Consider the following 25,402-nt stretch of genomic DNA (forward strand, 5'->3'; position numbering starts at 1 on the left):
ACTTCAATATTGAGTAGTGTATTATGACATCAGCTGCTGACTGATATGATCATATGGTTCTCCTAGGTATTTGTTTACTGAGTCTAAACCCTAAGCTAACCCCAAAACCTTCTGATTAGTTCACAAACCACAAAATGAATAGCTGTTTGAGGAAAAAGTTGGAAACAAAAGATGCCGTGCTTCACCCACCCATTAGTCAAGCAGTACGGCCTTACACACTGTCTTCGTGTGCTGCGAAATGATTGTTCCTCTGCATTGTCACAAGTGTTAATGTGTGTCTAACAGATCCATTTAAACTATGCCAAGCCCAGTCGCTCTTTGTCTCGCACTGTACATCTGCTCACATATACTTTTCCATGACTAGTTGCTAGGTGTGGTAATCAAACAAACGTAATGACACTCATATTAGGTTCAATAACACTATAACATGACCCTTCAAACAAACAAGTATATCTCCTGTCAAAGCCTAGAGCAGCTTTCTCAGCCCGTTACATAAAGCTTCCTTATGCAGAAAAATCTTGTAAAATGCTGAAATAAAGATTGCAACAAATAAAAGTCCAGATACCCAAAATATTAGAGGGATAGATGAAAGTGCACATACATTTTCTACTTACAGATGGTGATATCTTGAAAATGACCCAGTTTGAACTTTTAAGGGATTGTACACTACTAATAAACTTTGTAAAAACAAGTTCATGATGGTGCTAAAATAAAAAAAATATATATGTACCTACCCATTGCTCTTCCATCTTGCTGACAGAGTCCCCCCTTTGATCTCCTGGCTTCTTTTTATTTTGGGGGGTATCAGTTAACTGTTGTAGCCAATCGGCGGCTGATTGACTATGCCAGATGATGGCTGATTGACTTTTTCTTCTGGCTGAGACACAACTTTGCTTTAAGGACCTGTTAAGCTTGAGAATCATTAATGTGTGGGATTAGTGCAGGTAAGTATTATTTTCCTTTTTTAAGAACAATCTTTAAATCATTTTTTTCTTTCGGCAATCCTCTTGTACTGGCTATTATACACAGCTGCTGGTGGAACTATCTTCTTAAACAAAGGAAAAAAGTCAATTGGATTGGACCCAATAATCTCCGGGGAGACAAAGAATGAGACAGGTAAAAATTCAACCTGATAAGATGTTGGATCATAGAGGAAGTGTTGTATGTAGAAAAGAGTAAAATGTGACCAAACATTATGGTGCTTGGTTTTGATGCTCATGCCTTGTTGTATTTTTACATTTGTAGGGGCCTTTAAATGGCCTTTATACACATCAGATAAAATTTGGCCAAACCCATGTATTTCGGCAGGTTTGGAATAGTATCAAATATATGTGCAAGCCTCTCACTTCTCCCCTAAGAGATGATGTTGGGAGAGGGAAGAATTCATCTGTTGGAATGTTAAGGGTCAAGTCTTTTATTTGGTGCAAGGATAACCCACTGTCAGAGGCAGCTCTCTCATTGCAAACACAGGAGCACTCTTCCAAGCCGTCCATTCCTGTGTATTGGACAGTCAAGAGAGATAACTTTCGAATAAACAATAGTTTGGTCTACGTCTGTCTAATATATTTGGTGCCTTAAGTAACAAAGGATAAGGAAAGATCTAAGGCTGGACTTCAACTCTCTAAGTGTCACACAGCACCAGCCGCTTGGTCACCATCTATAGCCATTAGATGCTTGAAACAAGAGATGACCTAACTCGTTGAAGTTCGGTTCCGTGGCTTCAGCCAGACATTAGACAAAGTTCAGATTGGGACCCTGACTTGACTTGAACCCAAATAGAAGTCACCAATTGGGCAGTTCGGTTCTCCATCCACATGCAGCCAGCCATAAATAGACCACTTCCGGGAGAGGGTGGGAAGAGTTTCTCCATTTCTTAATGGGTGCACACTACATCTTATCCTGCTGTTGTTACAAGTGGCTCACAATGGGCTGATCACCCAGCGTGCCCAAGCACAGCGTTGCTCGCGTGAGTGGCTAGTGTCGCGGGCGGGGAGGAGGGTGTCAGCACACCGCGCTCACCCCTTCTGCTCGGGTCCGGCAGCTGCTCCTGGTGGCTCGAGCTGTGGGCCGGATCCCGGGGTTTCTCGAGCGACACTCCTCGCCCGTGAGTGAAAGGGGGGTGTTTGTTGGGTGTGGGGATTGTTATAGTTCGTGACGCCACCCACGGTTGTGGTGATTGCACCACCGCTGCTCAGCGTGGGGGTCCCGGGGATGATGATGCGGAGCAGCCAGGTGTTGTGTTGCCCCTCTGTGGGTAGGGGTTGGTGATCCCGGGGCCCGGTGATGAGATGTGAAGTGTAGGGCCTGGAGGGCGCAGGGACGCGGGGGCAGCGCTGTGCCTTGCGGCACTATGGTACTCACTCAGCCTGACACACGGACACAGTTTGTACGGTAAACCAACGGCTGGTAGGACGGTCCTACAGACGGCTGCACCTGCACTCCCGGTAGGTGATGGTGATGTCCCTCTTCCTTGCACCTGTGTTGTCTGATGGTAGCGGTGGATTCCCTCCGGTTACCCGCTCCCCGACTGCAATCTGGGCCGGAGGAGCTCTACACTTTGCCCGCAGGCGCTGGCCCTGGGCAAACTTGTGCCCTGGCGGTGGCGGTGTCTCCCCGGTAATGGTCGGGCTGTTGCCGTCAATCGGGACTTGGTTGTTGGGGGATCTGCGTCCCCGTCACTGACGGATTTGGCAAATTTGGCGACTCCTAGCCTTGCCGGGGTCTGAGAGGCACCTGCCCTGGTGCTGACTGTCCTTCGGAACACTGCTCCAGACCACCAGGCACACAGCCAACGGGGTCCTTCCAGGAACTTCCAAACGGTCCCCCTCCAGACAGTCACCGCCGTTGCTGACCTTGCTGTTCTGGCCCTCACAAAGCTGGACCCTTCAGGCTGTCTTTCTCTTCTGTCACTTTACTTGCTTTTCCTCCTTTACTACTTTCCTTCCTTCACTTTCACTTAGTTGTTTACTGTAGCCCTGTCTAGACTACTCCTTCACTCCTTCCACTTGCCCTGCCTGGGCTATCTGCCTGGTTACTTCCTGCCTCCAGAGTTGTGAGCTCCTTGGTGGGTGGAGCCAACCGCCTGGCCCACCCCCTGGTGTGCATCATCAACCTCTGGAGGAAGGCAACAAGGATTTGTGGTTAGCTGTGATGTGCCTACCTGGAGTGTGGGGTGTGGTGGTGTTGTGACCTGTGTCCCCTGGCTTGCCCAGGGCGACACATTCCCCCTTAGCAAAATGCAGACCGTCCGCGGGCTGCCGTCCTACACCGGTTTTATTTTTCTGTAAAAAGGGGATAACAGGGTTAAGCAAAACATAAATAACATTTTTGATCAAAAACTCTTCCCAAGACGGGAGGCACATTTTCTTAAACGTTGCAACGGTATACGGTCACGGTTTCCGCTCTCTCCCACCCAAGCAACCTGGCCCTGATGCTGCCCCTAAAACCCAGGCAGCACCCCTTGACCCACAGTCCAGCACAAGTCACCCGAGCGGGATCTGTCCTTCCCCTCCAGAGGGTAGCCACCGGTTCCTTTGGTGGCTGGGCCCTAGCCTGCTCTGCTCAGGGCCCTCCCTCCAACCTGCCTCTCCGGAGGCGGTGTGGCGGAAACGGTAACGGTACCCAACATATTTCCAAGCCACTTAACGTTTGTGGTGCCCTGCAAGTTCACGGGCTTGTCCATGGATAGTTCCCATGCAAAACTTAAACGGTCCCCACGGGGACAACTGTGCCGGCCCCTGCCGGTTGCTAATCACCAAAAGCAAATCAGGTAAAGTACTCGGTATCATTTTCATTTTCCTTATCATTTCAGAACTTTTTCAAAACTTTTTCAAACAAACAATAACTTCAGTGATGGTCCCAACGGGGACTGCTGCTGCGGACATCCGCTGCCCTACGGGGTATCTTCGTCCTCCTCACCCGGTTCGGGGTGGAAGGACACGGGCACTAGCCCCTCCAGTGCATAACAAGCACGACGTGGAAGGGCTGCCCGGTACCCGTTGCCTCCGGTTCGGGGAATATAAGTGGCCTCCATGCCAGGCAGGGCAACGACCTCCTCCTCTTCTTCCGACACAGGCTCAGTGTCAGGCCCGGGGTCGCTATCTTCTTCCCCCGCCGCAGTCACAGAGGGAGGCACACCAGACGGGCTGGGGGCGGTGCAGCACGCGAGTGCGTAGGACGGAGGTAACACAGGAGCCAGGGGTAGACCGGGTCCCTCAGCCGCAGCGACCGGTCCCCCGGGGACACAGGGGCGTGGGTCATTTTCCAGCTCCTCCATCACGGCCTCCACTCCATACACTCGTGCCACAGCAACTAGGGCCTCTACCTCCGCGGACCACTGCGCCATCAGCCCGCCGATCTGACTCTGGTAGCGACGGCAGATCCCCGCCGCCCGGGCCCTCAACCATGCGGCTGTTCCAGACACCGGCTCGGTAGTCTCCGCAGAACTAGGTGGGGCGGACATCTCGGCAGTCGTGCTTTCCAGGAACCCAGTATTCCTGCAGAGTCCTGGCGTCTCTGCTTCTAGAGCTGCAACTACATGCGTTCAGCCGCCATCGCGTCCCCCTTAGCTCTTTCCCGGCCCCTCCTCTCTCGGGGCGGGGTTTTGGCCTTCGCGCCTCTACTGCTCGAGAAGACGCTCGAGCGGGAACTTTTCGCGCCAAAGATGGCGGCTTCTGAAATTTTTCTGCCGGATGCCTCCGGCGGTAACAAGGCGCACCTCTACCTGACGGCAGAGCGGTAAGATCCTGTTCGTGACGCCAAGTTGTCGCGGGCGGGGAGGAGGGTGTCAGCACACCGCGCTCACCCCTTCTGCTCGGGTCCGGCAGCTGCTCCTGGTGGCTCGAGCTGTGGGCCGGATCCCGGGGTTTCTCGAGCGACACTCCTCGCCCGTGAGTGAAAGGGGGGTGTTTGTTGGGTGTGGGGATTGTTATAGTTTGTGACGCCACCCACGGTTGTGGTGATTGCACCACCGCTGCTCAGCGTGGGGGTCCCGGGGATGATGATGCGGAGCAGCCAGGTGTTGTGTTGCCCCTCCGTGGGTAGGGGTTGGTGATCCCGGGGCCCGGTGATGAGATGTGAAGTGTAGGGCCTGGAGGGCGCAGGGACGCGGGGGCAGCGCTGTGCCTTGCGGCACTATGGTACTCACTCAGCCTGACACACGGACACAGTTTGTACGGTAAACCAACGGCTGGTAGGACGGTCCCACAGACGGCTGCACCTGCACTCCCGGTAGGTGATGGTGATGTCCCTCTTCCTTGCACCTGTGTTGTCTGATGGTAGCGGTGGATTCCCTCCGGTTACCCGCTCCCCGACTGCAATCTGGGCCGGAGGAGCTCTACACTTTGCCCGCAGGCGCTGGCCCTGGGGAAACTTGTGCCCTGGTGGTGGCGGTGTCTCCCCGGTAATGGTCGGGCTGTTGCCGTCAATCGGGACTTGGTTGTTGGGGGATCTGCGTCCCCGTCACTGACGGATTTGGCAAATTTGGCGACTCCTAGCCTTGCCGGGGTCCGAGAGGCCCCTGCCCTGGTGCTGACTGTCCTTCGGAACACTGCTCCAGACCACCGGGCACACAGCCAACGGGGTCCTTCCAGGAACTTCCAAACGGTCCCCCTCCAGACAGTCACCGCCGTTGCTGACCTTGCTGTTCTGGCCCTCACAAAGCTGGACCCTTCAGGCTGTCTTTCTCTTCTGTCACTTTACTTGCTTTTCCTCCTTTACTACTTTCCTTCCTTCACTTTCACTTAGTTGTTTACTGTAGCCCTGTCTAGACTACTCCTTCACTCCTTCCACTTGCCCTGCCTGGGCTATCTGCCTGGTTACTTCCTGCCTCCAGAGTTGTGAGCTTCTTGGTGGGCGGAGCCAACCGCCTGGCCCACCCCCTGGTGTGCATCATCAACCTCTGGAGGAAGGCAACAAGGATTTGTGGTTAGCTGTGATGTGCCTACCTGGAGTGTGGGGTGTGGTGGTGTTGTGACCTGTGTCCCCTGGCTTGCCCAGGGCGACACACTAGCATACGTAAAGCACCCAGACTCCAAACCTGAGTTCTGTTTTTTTGTAAAGTCTGTGTTCGGTACGAATACTAAACACCAAACTTCAGGTTCAGTCATCTCTACTTGAGATATACGTATGATTACCTTCTGACCCAACATTTGCAGACAATTATCTAATCTCTATGGCCAGTATTAATATCTAGTATTTAGCTGATAACAACACTTAGATGTAGGTTATATTTATATAAACTTTACCTTTAATCCCCCCTGTAATACATACCTGGGGGAAATAAAAAGCATCTATAGCTAGTAAGCCTGTATATGAGCAGATTGTTGTAGATCATAAGAAGTATGACAATGAATTTGCATGTCATTTCTGGTTCATACACAACACGCTTCACGCCTCAAGAGGACTGATGAGATAAGATCTGGTTTTCATGTCTTTGTGTAAAGTGACACATCATTTATTTAACATCGGGACAGCGCTCCAGGCAGAAGGTGTGTAAGGCAGCAATGTGTTCAACTGCACATCTCAAACTGATGCTTAGGCTTCTTAGAACTTAAGGTTGCACCTTTTTTATTTTTAATTATATTTTTCAAGCTTCTTAATACAGTATATAATTAATTAGGTACCATTTGTACATATAAAGCTGCCAACAGGATGGAGTATCACAATTCTAACATATCAATTGATCACAGGGTTTGTAAAGGAGGGTAGAGGGCAAGGAAGGGTAGAGGGGCATTGGTATAGATATAGAATATCCCTTTTATATATATTTATTCTATAGTAAAGGTATTACAGCTCATTAGAGTGAGTTTCCTGAATCATATGACCCGGACATACTTCTCTCAGCACCACTACCTTCCACCTTCCCATGTGATATGAGGGACATACTGTATATAGTGAGGTCTAGAAATATTTGGACAGTGACCGAATCTTCGTGATATGGGCTCTTCATGACACTATATTTTATTTAAAACGAAAAACTGAGATGCAATTGAAATATAGATTTTCAGGTTTAATTAGAGAGGTTGAACATCACCAATGCCTTGGTGCTTTGGCATTTGGGGTAATGGTTCTTGGGGTTAATGTCAGCTGTTAAGTGTCCAAAAACACAGCTGGCATCAAGCCCTGGTGTTAGTAATGGTGTTAGTAATGGAGAGGGGTCTATCACACCCCCCATCATTGCTAACTCAGGAATACAAAGGAAAAACACACACAAAAATAGTTTATTGAAATAATCCCATCCCAACACTTTCCCCCATTCACTGAATCTGATGTAGTCCTTAAAAGAAAAATATTAAAAAAAACAGAAACATAAAAACACGAACAAATAAAACAAAACATTTTCCATAGTTCACCACTTTAATAAAAGAAAAAAATCCATGCAACTCTAACGTAGTACAGTGAATCCAACGAATTCTAGTGAATCTGACAAACAAAGTCTATGGAGCCTCTTTCAAACACTCCATAGTCATTGCCAACAGCCAATTCTGGGTCACGCTGTGCTGCATGAGACCTGGTGATGCTGAAGAGTGGTATTGTAACTTTATTGCTCTTCAGATGTTTCATGTCATACTGCTCTGTGCAAGACCAAGTGACATTGAGGAGTGGTGATCTCAGTAACATTAAAGCTCTTTACATGATGTGGGCCATGTTCCACTGCATGAGACCCAGTGATGCTGAAGAGTGGCGACGACAGTATTGTTACCGCTCTTTAGAGGTTCCTGGTCACAATGCACTACACATGACACTGCGATGGTGTTGAGCAGTAACGTTGCTGATGCCACCGCTCTTCAGTGCTGATGCCCTGGACCTGGGTATTGTGACATCACTGTGTTGATGGCTCATTACTGCAGAGCTAAGCCAAAAACAGAGTGGGCACTGTTACTTTGCAGATTGCACAGTGAGCAGCACATTTACACAGCAAGGACCAGAGCAGTCCTTGAAATAAGCATTAGTGATGACACTTTGTTTCAAATAGGGGGCAGAGGCTGCTGTCACTGTTATAGCACCTGACGCCTTCCTGAAACAAATCGTCATCATTGTTGCTCATTTCAGTGGCTGGTCTGTCACCGGTGTGTTCCTGCTCTGTCCCTCTCTACACTGTGCGATCTGCACAGAACACGACGTCCTCTGTGTTATTTGCTTAGATCTGTAATAATCAGCAAGTGAAAAAGCGGTGTCTATACTTGGCCAGCATGCAGGACACCATTGACCTCACCAGTGGGGGCAGCACTAATCTCCTGCATGCCGGGTATAGACACTATTGTATTGTGGCGCCCTGGACTAGCCAGGTCGTCACAGGTACTGCAACACACACCCCCACCCCGAGACAGGCACATCAGCCAGACACAAAATCCTTGTTGCCTCCCTCCAGGGGCTGATGTCCACACCAGGTGGGATGGAGCCAGGCGGTTGGCCCCACCCACTGAGGAGTTCACAGTCCTGGAGACAGGAAACAGTAGTTAGTTAAGCTCGGGCAGCGCTCGGGTAGAGTTGAGTGTTAGGAAGTGAAAGTGAGCCGACGTAAAACTGACCGTGTCCGGGTGCGTGGCCCGGGCACTAAGAGCAAGGTTGGCAGACGGTGGTGGCTGTCTGCAGGAGAGGCAGATCAACACAGAACCATAGGACCGGGGACGGGCGGTGCCCCACCGGTACCGAACCGGGGAGCGAAGTGAAGCCAGCACACACCGGCAGGGCCTGCGGACCCTGACCAGGCTTGGAGTCGCCGTTAATAGGTCAAATCCGTCAGTGACTGGAACCCCAGGGGTTTCCTAGCAGCCAAGACCCGATAGAAGGCAACCGTCCGACCAGTAGAAGAAAATACAGCTACTGCCACAGCTAGAGTTCCAAGGGTCAGAGCCTGCGGGAAAAAGGGCTCTTCCGGCGCATATACACGCTGGGGAGCGGGTTACCGTTGGGAAGCCATCGGGACTGAACATACACAAAGGTGCAGGGAAAGGCAGCCACCGCCAACTGTCCAGGAGAAGCCACAGCAGCCGGCTGTGGGACCCGTGCATCCAGCTGTTTGGTTTACCAGAGACTTTGCGTGCATCTGTTGCTGAGTGAGTACACCCGTGCCATCCGGCACCGCGCTGCGCTGTCCCCGCACCTCACCAACCCTGCCTCCCCGTCACCTCACCGGGCCCCGGGATCACCAACCTCTACCCACGGAGGGGGAAAACAACATCCCAGGTGCTCCCTGCCATCGCTCCCGGGATCCCCGTCACCAGCAGCGGTGGTGCCCAACCTCACCACAACCCGTGGGTGGCGTCACGGACTAAATCCCCAAACCAAACCACCCCTTTCACTCACGGGCGAGGAGCGCCGCTCGAGTCCCCGGATCCGGCCCACCGCTCGAGCCACCGAGCAGCAACAGCAGCAGCGCCGGACCCGAGCGTTAGTGAGCGCAGCGCCCCGCCGCCTGTGACAACTTGGCGTCACAAACAGGATCTTACCGTTCTGCCGGCTGGTAGAAGTGCGCCTTGTGCCCCGCCGGCGGTGTCCGGCCGAAAAATTTCAGAATCCGCCATCTTGGGCGCGAAGATTTTCCCGCTCGAGCGTCTTCTCGAGCAGTGGAGGCGCGAAAGCCGAAGCCCCGCCCCTGAAGAGGAGGTGCTGAGAAAAGACCAAGGGGGACGGATGGCGTCCGGCCGCATGTAAACCGAGCTCTTAAAGGCAGGGACGCCAGGACTCTGCCACCATTTGGTTCCTGGAAGATACCACTGCCAGCATGCACCATCCGTCCGGTAACCCCACAGCCCCCGAGCCCGCGCCCGGCACCGCAGCGTGGGTGGAGGTCCGGACCATCCAACTGAGCAGCCGTCTGCAGGTGCAAGTGCAGCTCCTCTTGGAGGAGTGGGAGGCCGACATGGTGGATGTGGTGGCGGCTTTACGGAGACGCGAGCTGGAGGAAGACTTGGAGGAGCGGGTAAGCGACCCACGCCCCTGTGTCCCTACGGGATCGGTCACTGCGGCTGAGGGGCCCGGTCTGCGCCTGCTCACCCTGCTGCCTCCCCTGCTACCCGTGTTGGCTGCTGCCGCCCCGCCACTAGGCCCGCTACTCTTACTACCGGTAGCGGAACCCTGCCCGTCCGCCCGAGCGGACCAGCCTGCAGATGAAGTCCGCAGACGACCCGCACCTCTTCCCTGGAAGCTCCCGAGGGCAGCGCCGGTCTGTGAGAACAAACCGTCGGCACCGCAGGTGACCGCACCCAGAACCGTCCCGGCTCCAGTGATCCGTCCCGTTAGGAGGAGACGGAGGTCCAGCAGGAGAGGACCCCTGTACCCACACTTTACGCCTCGGCTGAGGCTGCGCTGGGTCGTCGCTGCGAGGCAGCACCCCAGGCCATGTCACTGTGGGACCTTCCACAGAGGGCGCCAGTTGTAGGCAGTGTAGTGGAAGGCCCACGGGGCCCGACCCGTGCGCAGGGGCAAGCAGCTGCCCCTTACTGGGACAGGGAACCGACCCCACTGGGCCGAGAAATCGCGGAAAGGGAGAGGCGGAAGGCTGAGCTGATAGCCCGCACGATCCAGGAGAAGGAAAACCTCCGCAGAGCCACCTTTCGGGTACGGGGCCCGATATATGAGGGGCAAGTGCGAAGATTCGACCCCCACCGGGGGTATGGATTTATTTATGAGCCGGGCCTGGAGGCCGAGGTGTTTGTGGCCCGCCGGGATGTCAACGCCCATCTACCAACGGGCCACCCGGGCCGTGACTTGCTCCCAGGCGATCTTGTGACTTACACGCGGCACTGTGGGGAGAGGGGCAGGTATGCCCTTGACGCCAAAGTGAGAGGAGGCCTGGAGGCCCAGGTACCAGGTACCAGGTAGGTTAGTGAGCGCAGCGCCCCGCCGCCCGCGACAGTATTACCAGCTGATTATTACAGGTCTGAGTCGATAACAGAGCACGTCCTGTTCCCTATGCAGAACACACAGTGCACAGCACAATGAGGGAAAGAGCTGGGACATAACATGAACACAGCAGGGACAGACCAGCCCCTAACACATGTATCACGATGACGCTTCACTTCAGGGAGGGGACAGAGTCTGCGGTCACTGCCACAAACTCTGCCCCCTGATGACACTTTGTTTGAGTATCCCAGCATGTACTGGGATTCTCAAACGAATCGTAATCAGATAGGAAATATAAACAAAATAGAATAGCTGTTAGATAGTGTATATAGGGGAAGGTAAGGAAATGTTAGTACAAATATATTAGAAAATAACTTATATTATAGCACCAAATGGATAGGCATTTAAAATAAAATTTACTTTTGCCTTACTTTGAGTCCCTTGAAAAAGAGGCAGCTACATAGTAAAGAGTTATTATTCCTAAACCCTTACTCAAATTAGGATGTGAATTTTGAGCCCATCTTGATTATATAACTGTATCTTGACTATATTTTAGTAAACAGCTAAAATGTCAACTTGTGTCATTGTCCAAATATTTCTGGACCTAACTGTAGTAAGCTGCACACTGCTCCTATGCACTTATGCACAGCTTTATATGAAACTATAATGTGAAGGTGGAAGTAGGGCAGGAACCACACTCACACGTTAATAAATAAGCTTCATTGCATGATGCACTCTCTTGTCAAGAGCATACTTTGCCTGATATCAGAATTCCTATCCTTTCTTCTCCCAACTATTACCGTATTTTTCGGACCATAAGACACACTTTTTTTCCCCCAAATGTTGGGGGAAAGTGGGGGGGGTGCGTCTTATGGTCTGAATATAGGTCTGCAGGTGGGAATGAGGGTGCTGCGGTGGAGCGGGTCATCGGCGGCACGAGCAGGCTGTAGCAGGACTTTGCCCCTTTTCATACCTTCTTTGTGTGGCCATATCTGGGCTGAAGGGCTGGGACACGAGGAGCCAGATAACGACTGTATCGAGGGCTCTGGAGCCGTTTCTCATCTGGGAGTCCTTGATGAATGTCCTATACTGATGAACACTGGGTTAAGATAAGTGGCTGATGCCTTGTTTATTTGAAATGTGGCTACCTCGTTCTTTCTTAGATCTGTATTTACTTCATCTCAACAGGATCTGTTATTAAGCCCTGTTATTGCTATGCTTGCCAGGACACTGGTAGTCTGGTATTGAGATTCTTATTGTAGCCGCAATTGGATTGAATTGAATTATCCCAAGTAATTGTTAATCCCCAGTGTGTCATAGGACCACCAGCATCTACTAATGTATTATTTTTTTCCTTGAACTAACCTTTTAACCCACTCCTGAGGAACCTCAGATAGATGAGGGGAAACGCGTCGGGTGGTTTCTGATGGAAGCCGCTTGAGATTAACTGAGTGGCTATTTGTTTGGGTCATTGTACCCTTGCTATACTTCCAATTTAATCATATTGGTTAGCTCATTCTTAGCATCTATATTAGACATTATTGTTGGTTCAATTGGATTATTTAATCCTTGCTGGTACTGTCACCTTCATATCTAACAGGGTCATGTCAGGACCTGAAGGGATAGTCGACGTTGAGCGGGGGCGCCAACTGCGCAGGCTATAGGGTGCCAACCTCCGCGGCAAGGAAGGGGTCAGTTCAGGGCAATATTAGGGCTAGCCCCTCTGCCCCTCCCCCTTGTACTGTTTGTATTTCTCATTGAAGGTTTGAAATAAATTTATACATAGTTGGGTGAATATATTCTTCCCCCCCCTTTTTAACATTTGATATATTAAAATTGAATTTTAGGTGCCTTGGAGCAGCGGTGGGTGGCCAGGTTGGCTAATTATGATTTCACCATCAAGTACCGAGACGGCCGTAAGAATGCTAATGCAGACGCACTCTCCCGGATGCCCCACCTGTTGGGAGAAGGGTCGGATGATGATGACCTCGAAGAGATCGAGCTGTCTGCGTTCCACCAGCCGCCAGCCGAGAAGTTACATGTCCATCAACAACAGGTGAACTTAGACCCGCTGCCTAGCCAAGGGAGGCAAGAAGCCCAGGATCGGGCACCTGCCGTCCGCTTGGTCAAGACCCTGGTGGAACAGGGCTCCACCGGGATAGACCCTGCTGCCCCCGCCGAGGCCCAACGACTGTGGAAGGAATGAGCTCGGCTGTACCTGCACCAGGGGAAGCTGTATCGGGAATTGATCAACCCGAAGACCCACGAGAAGGTTCGCCAGCTGGTGATTCCCCAGACTAACGTGCCCACTGTCCTGCAGGCATACCATGACGGTGCCGGGCACTTTGGGTGGAAGAAGCTAGAGATGCTGCTGAGGGAGCGGTTTTACTGGAGTGGGATGCGGGAGTCTGTGGAGGCCTGGTGCCGAGAATGTGGTCCCTATGCACTGAGAAGAAGGGACGAGGCCAGTCAGAAAGCCCCGCTGCGCCCAATCATTGCGCACCAAAGCTGGTTGCCCTCGACCACGTGAAGCTCACCCCTAGCCGAAGTGGGTATACCTACGCTCTGACCATTGTAGACCACTATTCAAGATTCATGGTGGTTGTCCCAGTCAAGGACCTGACTGTCCGTACCGCTGCTAGAGCATTCCAGGCTTAGTTCTGCCGACCACACGGATACCCGTAGAGGGTGCTTACCGACCGGGGCCCGGCTTTTGAAGCGGAGGTGTTTCAGGAATTCTGCCAGTTGTACGGCTGGAAGAAAATTCGGACCACGCTTTACCATGCCCAGACCAATGGCATGTGTGAAAAGATGAACCACCTGTTCCTCGGCCTCCTCAAGACATTACCGTTGGAAGAGCGGAACCTGTGGCCGGAAAAGCCACCTGACTTGGTCAATATGTACAACAACATCCCCTCCAGTTCCACGAAGTGCACACCGGCGTACCTGATGAGAGCTCGGCCCGGTCGGCTGCCAGTGGACCTGGAAATGGGTCTGGAAGCCCCAGAAGCCCTCCCTTCGACTGCTAGATGGGACACTCAGCGAAGGGCGCAGTACCGACAGGTTCAAGAATACGTAGAGAAGAACTTGTACCGGAGTCGAGAGCAGCAGGAGCAGTGCTTCAACAGGAATGCCCCTGCAGGCCCCTTCCAGTCTGGGGATGTGGTGCTGAAGCGGAAGAGAAGAACCCATAAGCTGGATGATCAATAGGAAAAGACCCCGTATGTTATCCAACCCACCGAGTGGGAGAATGGGAAGGCCTACCAGATCAGTCGTGACCAGGGGAAGACCTTGGCCACGGTTTCCAGGGACCACCTGAAGAGGTGCCCACCACCATTAAGGGTAGCAACTGAAGCTCCGGTCCCCAGACCGGCTGAAGAGAAAGGAAAAGGGGTAATCCACACCATGATGGGCGATTTCCCGGCAGATTGGCCTACGCAGAATGGCGCAGTGATTCTTCCAGTAATACTGTTCCCACAACCTGTGGATGAGAAAGTGTTGGAAGTGGTCGACGATGAGCCAGTGCCCAGGGATGCACCTGTACCCAGCTCCCCTATGCCTCCGCCTGCCCCACACGATAGACGGAAAGAGGAACCAGTCATTCCCTCTGTCCCACTGCCTGTCACCACTGACATGGGGCCTCGTAGGTCCACACGTTCCAACCTAGGTAGGCCCCCACTTAGGTACAGGGAAACCAACATTTACGGGTACAGTCCACTGATTGTATAAATGAGTAGATGAATGAAAGTAATCAACCGAGAAGTTTAACCAGATTGTCAACAGTGATTGAACCGGCTGTTGCCGGCGAGTTGTCCCGTAGGGACCCTTTGCACCATGCGTAAGGAACTGCTTACGGACACGCCCGAGAACTTGCAGAGCAACCACAAACTTGTGGAATGTAAATATGTTGGCATAATTCCGTAGCCGCTTCCGGAGAGGCGGATTGGAGGAAGGGCCCGCAGCGGAGTAGGCTGGGGTCCGGTCACCACCTGGACCGGTGGCCATCCTCCGGGGGTAAGGGGTTCCCCATGGACGTGGGTCCCCTGAGAAGACCGTAGGGTATGAAATACCGTACCTGTACCCGCTCAGGCAGCCTGGATATGGACTGGGGTCAAGGGGTACTGCCCACTTCTTAAGGGCAGGATAATAGCAGGGACTAAAACTTAACTTTTAATAATCCAGATAAAATTGTCAATATTACAAAAGTGCAGTAAAATTGCACCACCCTGCATTCGGACACATAGCCTGTACTTTTGATCCCTGCCACTGCAGGTTGATCAGTCTCTTGAACCCTGCCATTGCAGGTTGTTCAGTTGGTTCTTTAATCTCCCCTGAAGAACTCTTTTCACTTAGAGGGAAACGCGTTGGGAGAACGTTTCTTTATTTGGTTGTGGGGCAGACAGCTCATTTGGGCGCTGCCCTTGTCAGGGCGGAAGCATTGGCACGGGGCACGACAGGGTTTATATCTTACCATCTCCCAATGCTTTACCCTGGTCTTTTCCGCTTCTGATCAACCCTGGATCGGTGTGTCCTTTTGTCCCTGGAAAACATCTGGGTGAGACCACTTCAATTTATAGCCATTTGGCAATTTTACTGCACTTTTGTAATATTGACAATTTTATCTGGATTATTAAAAGTTAAGTTTTAGTCCCTGCTATTATCTTGTGTAAATTGGACTATTGGGCAATATCTACCTGCTTGCAGGTTTTTGCTGTTATACCACTTCTTAAGGGCAGCATCAGGGCCAGGTTGTTTGGGCGGGAGAGAGCGGAAGCCGTATGTTTTAATAAAAATGACTACCGTTAGTAACGTTTAAGTACCGTGCCTCCTGTTAAGGGAAGATATATAAAAATATGCTTGTGTTTACATGTTGTTTTTACCTTTTTCAGTTATGAAAATAAAGCCGGTGATGGACGGGCAGCCCGCGGATGGTCTGCATTTAACCAAGGGGGAATGTGGCGCCCTGGACAAGCCAAGTCGTCACAGGTACTGCAACAACACACCCCACAGCCCGAGATAGGCACATCAGTCACACACAAATCCTTGTTGCCTCCCTCCAGGTGCTGATGTCCACACCAGGTGGGGTGGAGCCAGGTGGTTGTCCCCACCCATCGAGGAGTTCACAGTCCTGGAGGCGGGAAAGGAAGTCAGAGTAGAGGAGAGTGTAGTGTAGGAGAGGAGAGTTCTGTAAGGGAGAGTGAAAGTGAAGGAGCAAGAAGCAGTAGTAGAGGAGCAGACTGACCGTGTCCGGGTACGTGGCCCGGGCACCAAGAGCAAGGTTGGCAAACGGTGGTGGCCGTCTGCAGGAGAGGCCGATCGACACGGAACCGTAGGACCGGGGACGGGCGGTGGCCCGCCAGTACCGAACCAGGGAGCGAAGAGAAGCCAGCACAAACCGGCAGGGCCTACGGACCCCAACTAGGCTTGGAGTCGCCATTAAACCGGTCAAATCCGTTAGTGACCGGAACCTCCGGGGTTTCCTAGCAGCAAAGACCCAACTGAAGGCAACCGTCCAAACCGAGAAAGGGAAGCACAACTACCGCCACAGTTAGAATTCCCAGGGCCAGAGCCTGCGGGCAAAAGGGGCTCCTCCGGCCCATATCCAAGCTGGGAAGCTGGGGAGTGGGTTACCGGTGGGAAGCCATCGGGACCGAAGATACACAACAGGTGCAGGGAAAGGCAGCCACCATCAACCTACCAGGAGAACCACAGCAGCCGGCTGCGGGACCCGTCCATCCAGCCGTTTGTTTTACCGGAGACTCTGTATCCATCATTGGCTGAGTGAGTACCACCGTGCCGTCCGGCACCGCGCTGCCCCTGCGACCCTGCACCATTCCAACCCTGCCTCCCTGTCCCACCTCACCGGGCCCCGGGACCACCAAACCCCCTACCCACGGAGGGGAGATAAACATCTCGGCTGCTCCTGTCATCGCTCCTGGGATCCCCGTCCAGAGCAGCGGTGGTGTCCCAACCTCACCACAAACCGTGGGTGGCATCACGGACCAACTCCCCAAACCCCAAACCACCCCCTTTTCACTGCACGGGCGAAGAGCGCCGCTCGAGTCCCCGGATCCGGCCCACCGCTCGAGCCACCGAGCAGCAGCGCCGCACCCGAGCGCCAGCGAAAACGCAGCGGCGGCGGCCTCCTCCCCGCACGCGACATATGGTAAAAGGACCTGGGCACATGACCTTGGTATGATTACAGTGATGACAATTATTTTTTAAAAAGCAGAGCTAGGTTTTTCAATACGCTCACAAATGGCATCTGTAGCAGATCGAAGTAACATTACAGAGCTAGGTTTGTCAGGACTCATATTTGTAGTAATTATAGCATGTGCATGCCCTCATTATCTCCCGCTTGGACTACTGCAACTCCCTACTTTGTGGCCTCCCTTCTAACACTTTTGCACCCCTACAATCTATTCTATGCCTGACTAATCCAACTGTCCACCGTCTGCTCCCCGACCTCTGCCTTCACTGGTTTCCCATTGCCCAATGACTCCAGTTCAAACCCTAACCATGACATACAAAACCATCCACAATCTGTCTCCTCAATACATCTGTGACTTAGTCTCCTGGCACCTACCTGCATGCAACCTCTGATCATCACAAGATCTCCTTCTCGACTCTCCTCTTATCTCCTCCTCCCACAATTGCATCCAAGATTTCTCCTGTGACAGACTCTCGCCTACCACGGAAACCTTCAAAAGGAACCTGAAGACCCACCTCTTCTGACAAGCCTACATCCTGCAATAATCCTCACTTCATTGTAGCGCCGCACAACTATTTTTACCCTCACCTACTGTTTTCTCACCTATCCCCTGTACACTGTAAGCCCTCGTGGGCAGGATCCTCTCCTCCTGTACCTGTCTGTACCTTGTAATGTTCATGATTATTGTACTTGTTTGTGAATGTCATCCGAGGAGGTGATGGTTTGGAGCTCCCTCTGGTGGTCAGGACTGGAGGTGAAGTTGACTGTGCCTCAACAGGTGTGGCAGTTAATTGGGAGTTTGGGAGGCCCAATTGCAGATCAGCCTGGGCTACATAGAAGAGCAGTTAGGGAGAACATGCTCCACAATACCATACAGAGAAGAAGGTGGGTTTTCATTCGACTGAATCCCCAAATAAGGCACAAACTCAGTGTCATATCAAGAAGAAGAGAACAGGAGTTTTTTTTAGTGCAAAAGAATACAAATTTTATTCATAAATCAAGACATAGAGGTGAACATCCAAATGTCATAAAAACATGTTAAAAGGGTGAAGAGCAGACGACCCCCCATGAGGTCAGAAGAGATCCATATTGGGACATGTTGGAACAAAAACTTAAATGTATGCTAATAGGCTCCATGAATTCACACAGACTCCAAATGCTGCCCTTGTCGGGGCGGAGGTTCATGCACGGGGCACGACAGGGTTTGTAATATACCTGTCTACCTGATCCTTCCGGCCTGTGACCTTTCACCTTGGGGCCGGTGTGCAGTCCAGCCCATGGATGAAGCTTGGGTGAGATCAAGCCTATGCGCTGCCATGTGGCACTTTGCTGTTGTTTGCACAATTTATGCACAAGCACCTTACTATTGTTATTACTGATTTTATCTATGTACTAGTAAAAGTTAAGTTTTAGTCCCTGCTGTAATTCCCGTATTTTGTTTCTGCCATTATTTACAAGAGTACCTGATATAGAAGAGAAGAGTCCGTGTGGTCTCAGTATTTTTCTTATCAGGAGATTGGTATTTTTCTGCAAGGTTTTGCACTGACCGCAATCAGTTATCTGTCCTGTCCTGTTCTATCTAGAAAGTCGGGCCTCACCTTTGCGAATCTATATTTCCTATCTGTGTATTTTGTTTCCTTACATCACTGTTGGCTTTATATGTTGGGAGCTTGCTATTCCTTTGGGGACTACTCTGAAGCAAGGTAGGTTTCCTCATTTCTATCTGTGAGGTGTAGTAAGTTTCTCCGGCTCTGACGTTGCATCTAGGTGTGTTTAGGAACACTCCACGGCCACTTCTAATGGGGTCTGACAGATAGGGGATTGTGGTCAGCTCAGGTTTCAACTACTCTTGTGTTTTATCTACTGATGGGATTTTTGTGATCATCCATGGTGACCAGATCATAACACTTGTCCCTATTATATATAACCCTTCTCAAATGTAAAGCACCATGGAATAAATGGCGCTATAATAATAAATTATAATAATTTATAGCAGATCTCAGCAATGAATCACAGCCTGTGTCAAATGGAGATGTTAGTACAACTACCTGAATACTCAGGCACCAATCTGCCTATGGGCATCACATCAGTGGTGCATATCAGGTGGCCGTGGAAATCGAATGCCCCAAAGAGCAGAGATAGTTGGTGTCAGGAGGAGGAAGAAACACCTGGCCCTGGATAAAGAAAAGGGAATAGCACATGTTATCTTTGATGAGGTACACATGATGTTAGATACATTTTCTCAGTAGATCTCAATGTCATTCAAGTCAGTAAAATTAAAATTAAATTTTCCATGAGATCAGATACATTCCTCACATAATCCTTAGCCAGGATGCAACATTAACTGCAAGAAAGTTAACACTTGCTGTAAAGATTTACAATATGCTGATTCATAACCACATTAAAGGAAATCATTGAGCTGTGCGGGAATCACATTTTCCGTTTTGAACAATCTAAGTAAAATTTTTTAAAAACATAGCTTAAGGCACAAAAGCTAAAAACATGGTCCGCCCAAGTGCTTCAGGGCATATTTCATCGGAGACCTACCATGCTTTACCCAGATCAAAAGTGTGGACAGCAACATGGTCAAACCTACTTGTGCTGACTTCAAAGACTCAAACCTGTTCTATCTACATTTTCTGTAGAGGTCAGCTACTACTGGACAAGGCATGTAATAGTTGTGTATACCCCCTTTAGCCATCTAATAGTTACAAGTGAATATTTTTAAACTATATAATAGACTAATAGGTAAGGCCATCCCCAGTGGCGTAACTAGAATTTGATGGGCCCTGGTGCAAAATTTGTACCGGGGCCCCCCCTGTACGTGCACCGACACTTAGGGTACGGGATAATGACACTGACACTCGGGGTACAGGATTATGATGCTGACACTTGGCTCTTACCCTCAGCACACAGCTTTCCCATGTTCTGATATCCATCTTGTCCTCGGCACCCAGCTTTCCCATGCTCTGCTATACATCATTCCCTCAGCACCCAGCTTTCCCATATCAGAGCATGGGAAATCTGGGTGCTGAGGGAAAGAGCCTTTTTTCCTCAGCATAAAACGTTCCCATCCCATGTTTGTATCTTTGTCCCCCCTCGTATATAGTTCTTCAAAAACTATAATGGCCCCCACATAGCCTTCCATATAGTATAAAGGGTCCCACATAACCCTTCATATATTAGAATACCCTTCCATAGTCCTCCATGTATTATAATGCATTTCCCATAGTCCTCCATGTATTATAATTCACCCCATAGTTCTCCATGTATTATACTGCACCACAGTCCTCCATGTTTTAGAATGCACCCCCATAGTCCTCCATAAATAAAGTAGCCTCCATATATTATAATGTAGCCCCCATAGTTCTATATGTATTACAATGCAGCCCCATAAACCTTCATATTGTATTATGCAGCCCCATACTTCTCCATGTACAATGCACTTATATAGTCCATGTATAAGGTGTCCTTCATGTTTATTATGCAGCCCCATAGACCTCCATGTATCATGCAGCCCCAGAGACCTCCATGTGTCATGCAGCCAGCCCCCCCGGGTCTCCATGTGTCATGCAGCAAGCCCCTTACCAGGCCTCCATGAGTCATGCAGCCAGCCTCACGCCCCCCCCCCCCCCGGACTCCATGTGTCCTGCAACCAATTTCCCCCGCAAGGACTCCATGTGTCCTGCAATCAGCACCTCCCAGGGCCTCCATGTGTCCTGCAGCCAGTGCCTCCCCAAGGACTCCATGTGTCCTGCAGCCAGTGCCTCCCCAAGGACTCCATGTGTCCTGCAGCCAGTGCCTCCCCAAGGACTCCATGTGTCCTGCAGCCAGCCTCCCCGTGTACTCACTGATTTATAAAAAAAAAAAATAAAAAAACAAGTACTCACCTCTCCTCCTTCCACTGCAGTTCTGTCCTCACCTCTACTTGTTTCACCGCTGTCCGTCCTCACTTCTGTCATCGTTCCCCCGTGGCTCCGGTCGGCGTCCTCCTGTGCTCTGTGCTCTCACCACACACAGCAGTTGCACAGGAGGGATGTCACCGCGCAGACACAGGGGAAGACTGATGATGCATAGAGCGGCGCCGGCCACTCTATGCAATATCAAAGCAGAGCGCGGTGAGAGACGGGAGCGCGGTGAGAGACGGGAGCGCGGTGACGCCACTGCTGACACCAGACAGGGGGTGCCCGGTGTCAGCAGCGGCGACTGGGTCATATAGCAGCCGCCGCGTGGTCTGGTGCAGAACAGCGCAGCTCCTCTCACAGAAAGGAGCTGGCTGCTGATCTGCCGGGCGGCAGCGGGCCGCTGACCTCCGAGGCCTGGTCGCAATCGCGACCGCTGCGACCGCGGTAGTTACACCCATGAGGACAGGTATATACAGGTATATATATATATATATATATATATATATATATATATATATATATATACAGTTCACAGTTTAGCATAAATTCTGCAGCTTTTCAGTGTACAGTTCAGTAAATGCTGCTGCAGGAAATCCTTATAAAATGAAAAATAAAATACTTTTCTGGCATAAGATGCACCCCAGATTTAGAGGAGGAAAATAGGAAAAAATAAGTTTTAATGTTGAAGAGGGTCCATTTTATAATCCCAGTGCGTCTTAATCCTAATGCTCACCAGGGGGGAGCGGCAGTGGTGTAGTGGCTTGGGAAGGTCACAGGAGGGTCGCGATTCTGCAGGCTTGGAGGAGGGGGTGTTGCGGCTCAGGAGGGTCAGCGATGCTGCGGCTCGGGGTGTAGCCATGGGCGCATTTGAATCCCTCGGCTATGGCTTACCAGGGCGGTGGTGATGGAGCAGGGTCACAGGATGCGCTCAAGGTTGTTGCAGCGGCCGCCATTGATCTGCGGGCGGGCTGTGGAGGTGTCACAACACAGGGTGTCATGGCGGCGGGTAGTCTGTGGAGGCAACTCGGCGGCAGGTGCATTGAGCTGACTGCCGGCTCCATTGAATCATCCGCGTTTGACGAGATGGACTTCAAGAAAATGGCCGCGGAGGTGGCGCGTGCGTAGATAGGACTCCATGGCCATTTTCTTAAAGTCCATTGTGTCAATCTGCGCAAGCGCTGCTTCTGTGGCCATTTTCTTGAAGTTCATCGCGTGAACTGTGAGCGATTCAATTGAGCCTGCGGTCAGCTCAATGCACCCGCCGCCGAGACACCCTCACAGCCCGCCTGCCCGCAGATCAATGCTGTCCACGCGACACCTCTGAGCGCATCTTATGAGCCCGCTCGATCACCGCCGCCTTCATAAAGCCATATCTGTTTTGTAAGATGCATCCTCATTTTACCGCCAGTTTTCAGGGGAAAAAAGTGCGTCTAACAAAGCGAAAAATATGGTAAATGAGAATTCTGAAGTATTGTGAACACGTTCAGGATCTTTTCCTTGCAGATTTGGTTGTAGAAAAAAAAACTGCAGCATGTCAATTCTTTCTGTGTTTATGCTGCGTTTTCCCCATTAAAAGTAATGAAAAAAAAAAACGAAACCAAAAATACATATAATGCACCAAATTGTGGCAAAACCCTTTGTTTTTGCTGCAGCATTTCTCCTGCCAGTAGATGCAGACTTGGTGCAGAAATTTCTGCAAACAAATCTCCATCTTGTGCACATAGCGTTACAGTGTAATAGCACTCAGCAGTGCACAGTCATTTAGCCATATATAGTGCAAAGGACCTGGCTGCCTTCAACAAACTGCTCCAAATGCGTCCCCCACTGCTTACACTCATTGTATGGCACGATGCTGAAGTTGGTTTCTTATTCGTCCAGTTTCTTATTCGGGGCTGAAGTTGGTTTCTTATTCGTCCAGTTTCTTATTCGGCAATTTAGTTTTTTCAGTTTTTTATGCATTTATCAACAAAAATGACACATGACAATAATAAAATACAATGCACTGATGAGCTCTAATATACATACACTCAAAACCAGCTGCGAAAATTATAAAACTGGCAAAACAATGGGCATCAAAGTGGGCACCAAAGTATGTTAGTGAAAGGGTTAAATGGCTTTGGGCCACTGATCTAACACCACAATTACCTATCCAGTGATGCCCCTAATCAAACTCAAGTGTCTCCAGCCTGGCCCAAAGGGGTTCTGGGCATCAAAACTGGCATCAAAGTGGGCACACAGCCAATTTTCACAGATTTGAATAAGTAACCAGTGTTTTTGAGGGGTTAAATGGCTTTGAGCCACTGATCTCACACCACATTTACATACCTAGGGATGCCCCACATCAAACTCAGATCACTCCAGCCTAGCCCAAACAGGTTCTGGGCATCAGAACTGGCATCAAAGTGGGCAAATGGCCAGTTTTCACAGATTTGAATAAGTAACCAGTGTTTTTGAGGGGTTAAATGGCTTTGGGCCACTGATCTCACACCACATTTACATACCTAGTGATGCCACACATCAAATACAGATCACTCCAGCCTGGCCCAAACAGGTTCTGGGCATCAGAACTGGCATCAAAGTGGGCAAAACCCACTTTTCACAGATTTGAATAAGTAACTGGTGTTTTTGAGGGGTTAAATGGCTTTGGGCCACTGATCTCACACAACATTTACATACCTAGTGATGCCACACATAAAATTCAGATCACTCCAGCCTGGCCCAAACAGGTTCTGGGCATCAGAACTGGCATCAACGTGGTAAAAATCCCAGTTTTCACAGATTTGAATAAGTAACTGGTGTTTTTGAAGGGTTAAATGGCTTTGGGCCACTGATCTGACACAACATTTACATACCTAGTGATGCCACACATCAAATTCAGATCACTTTAGCCTGGCCCAAACAGGTTCTGGGCATCAGAACTGGCATCAACGTGGTAAAAATCCCAGTTTTCACAGATTTGAATAAGTAACTGGTGTTTTTGAAGGGTTAAATGGCTTTGGGCCACTGATCTGACACAACATTTACATACCTAGTGATGCCACACATCAAATTCAGATCACTCCAGCCTGGCCCAAACAGGTTCTGGGCATCAGAACTGGCATCAACGTGGTAAAAATCCCAGTTTTCACAGATTTGAATAAGTAACTGGTGTTTTTGAAGGGTTAAATGGCTTTGGGCCACTGATCTGACACAACATTTACATACCTAGTGATGCCACACATCAAATTCAGATCACTTTAGCCTGGCCCAAACAGGTTCTGGGCATCAGAACTGGCATCAAAGTGGGCAAAACCCACTTTTCACAGATTTGAATAAGTAACCAGTGTTTTTGAGGGGTTAAATGGCTTTGGGCCACGGATTTGACACCACAATTACATACCTAGTGATGCCACACATCAAATTCAGATCACTCCAGCCTGGCCCAAACAGGTTCTGGGCATCAGAACTGGCATCAAAGTGGGCAAAACCCCAGTTTTCACAGATTTGAAAAAGTAACCAGTGTTTTTGAGGGGTTAAATGGCTTTGGGCCACTGATCTGACACCACATTTACATACCTAGTGATGCCCCATATCAAATTCAGATCCCTCCAGCCTGGCCCAAACAGGTTCTGGGCATCAGAACTGGCATCAAAGTGGGCAAAACCCCAGTTTTCACAGATTTGAATAAGTAACCAGTGTTTTTGAGGGGTTAAATGGCTTTGGGCCACGGATTTGACACCACAATTACATACCTAGTGATGCCACACATAAAATTCAGATCACTCCAGCCTGGCTCAAACAGGTTCTGGGCATCAGAACTGGCATCAAAGTGGTAAAAATCCCAGTTTTCACAGATTTGAATAAGTAACCAGTGTTTTTGAGGGGTTAAATGGCTTTGGGCCACTGATCTCACACCAGATTTACATACCTAGTGATGCCACACATCAAATTCAGATCACTCCAGCCTGGCCCAAACAGGTTCTGGGCATCAGAACTGGCATCAAAGTGGGCAAATGGCCAGTTTTCACAGATTTGAATAAGTAACCAGTGTTTTTGAGGGGTTAAATGGCTTTGGGCCACTGATCTCACACCACATTTACATACCTAGTGATGCCACACATCAAATTCAGATCACTCCAGTCTGGCCCAAACAGGTTCTGGGCATCAGAACTGGCATCAAAGTGGGCAAAACCCACTTTTCACAGATTTGAATAAGTAACCAGTGTTTTTGAGGGGTTAAATGGCTTTGGGCCACTGATCTGACACCACATTTACATACCTAGTGATGCCACACATCAAATTCAGATCACTCCAGCCTGGCCCAAACAGGTTCTGGGCATCAGAACTGGCATCAAAGTGGGCAAAACCCCAGTTTTCACAGATTTGAATAAGTAACCAGTGTTTTTGAGGGGTTAAATGGCTTTGGGCCACTGATTTCACACCACATTTACATACCTAG

This window comes from Anomaloglossus baeobatrachus, chromosome 1, assembly GCF_048569485.1.
Source record: "Anomaloglossus baeobatrachus isolate aAnoBae1 chromosome 1, aAnoBae1.hap1, whole genome shotgun sequence".
Taxonomy (NCBI): Eukaryota; Metazoa; Chordata; class Amphibia; order Anura; family Aromobatidae; genus Anomaloglossus; species Anomaloglossus baeobatrachus.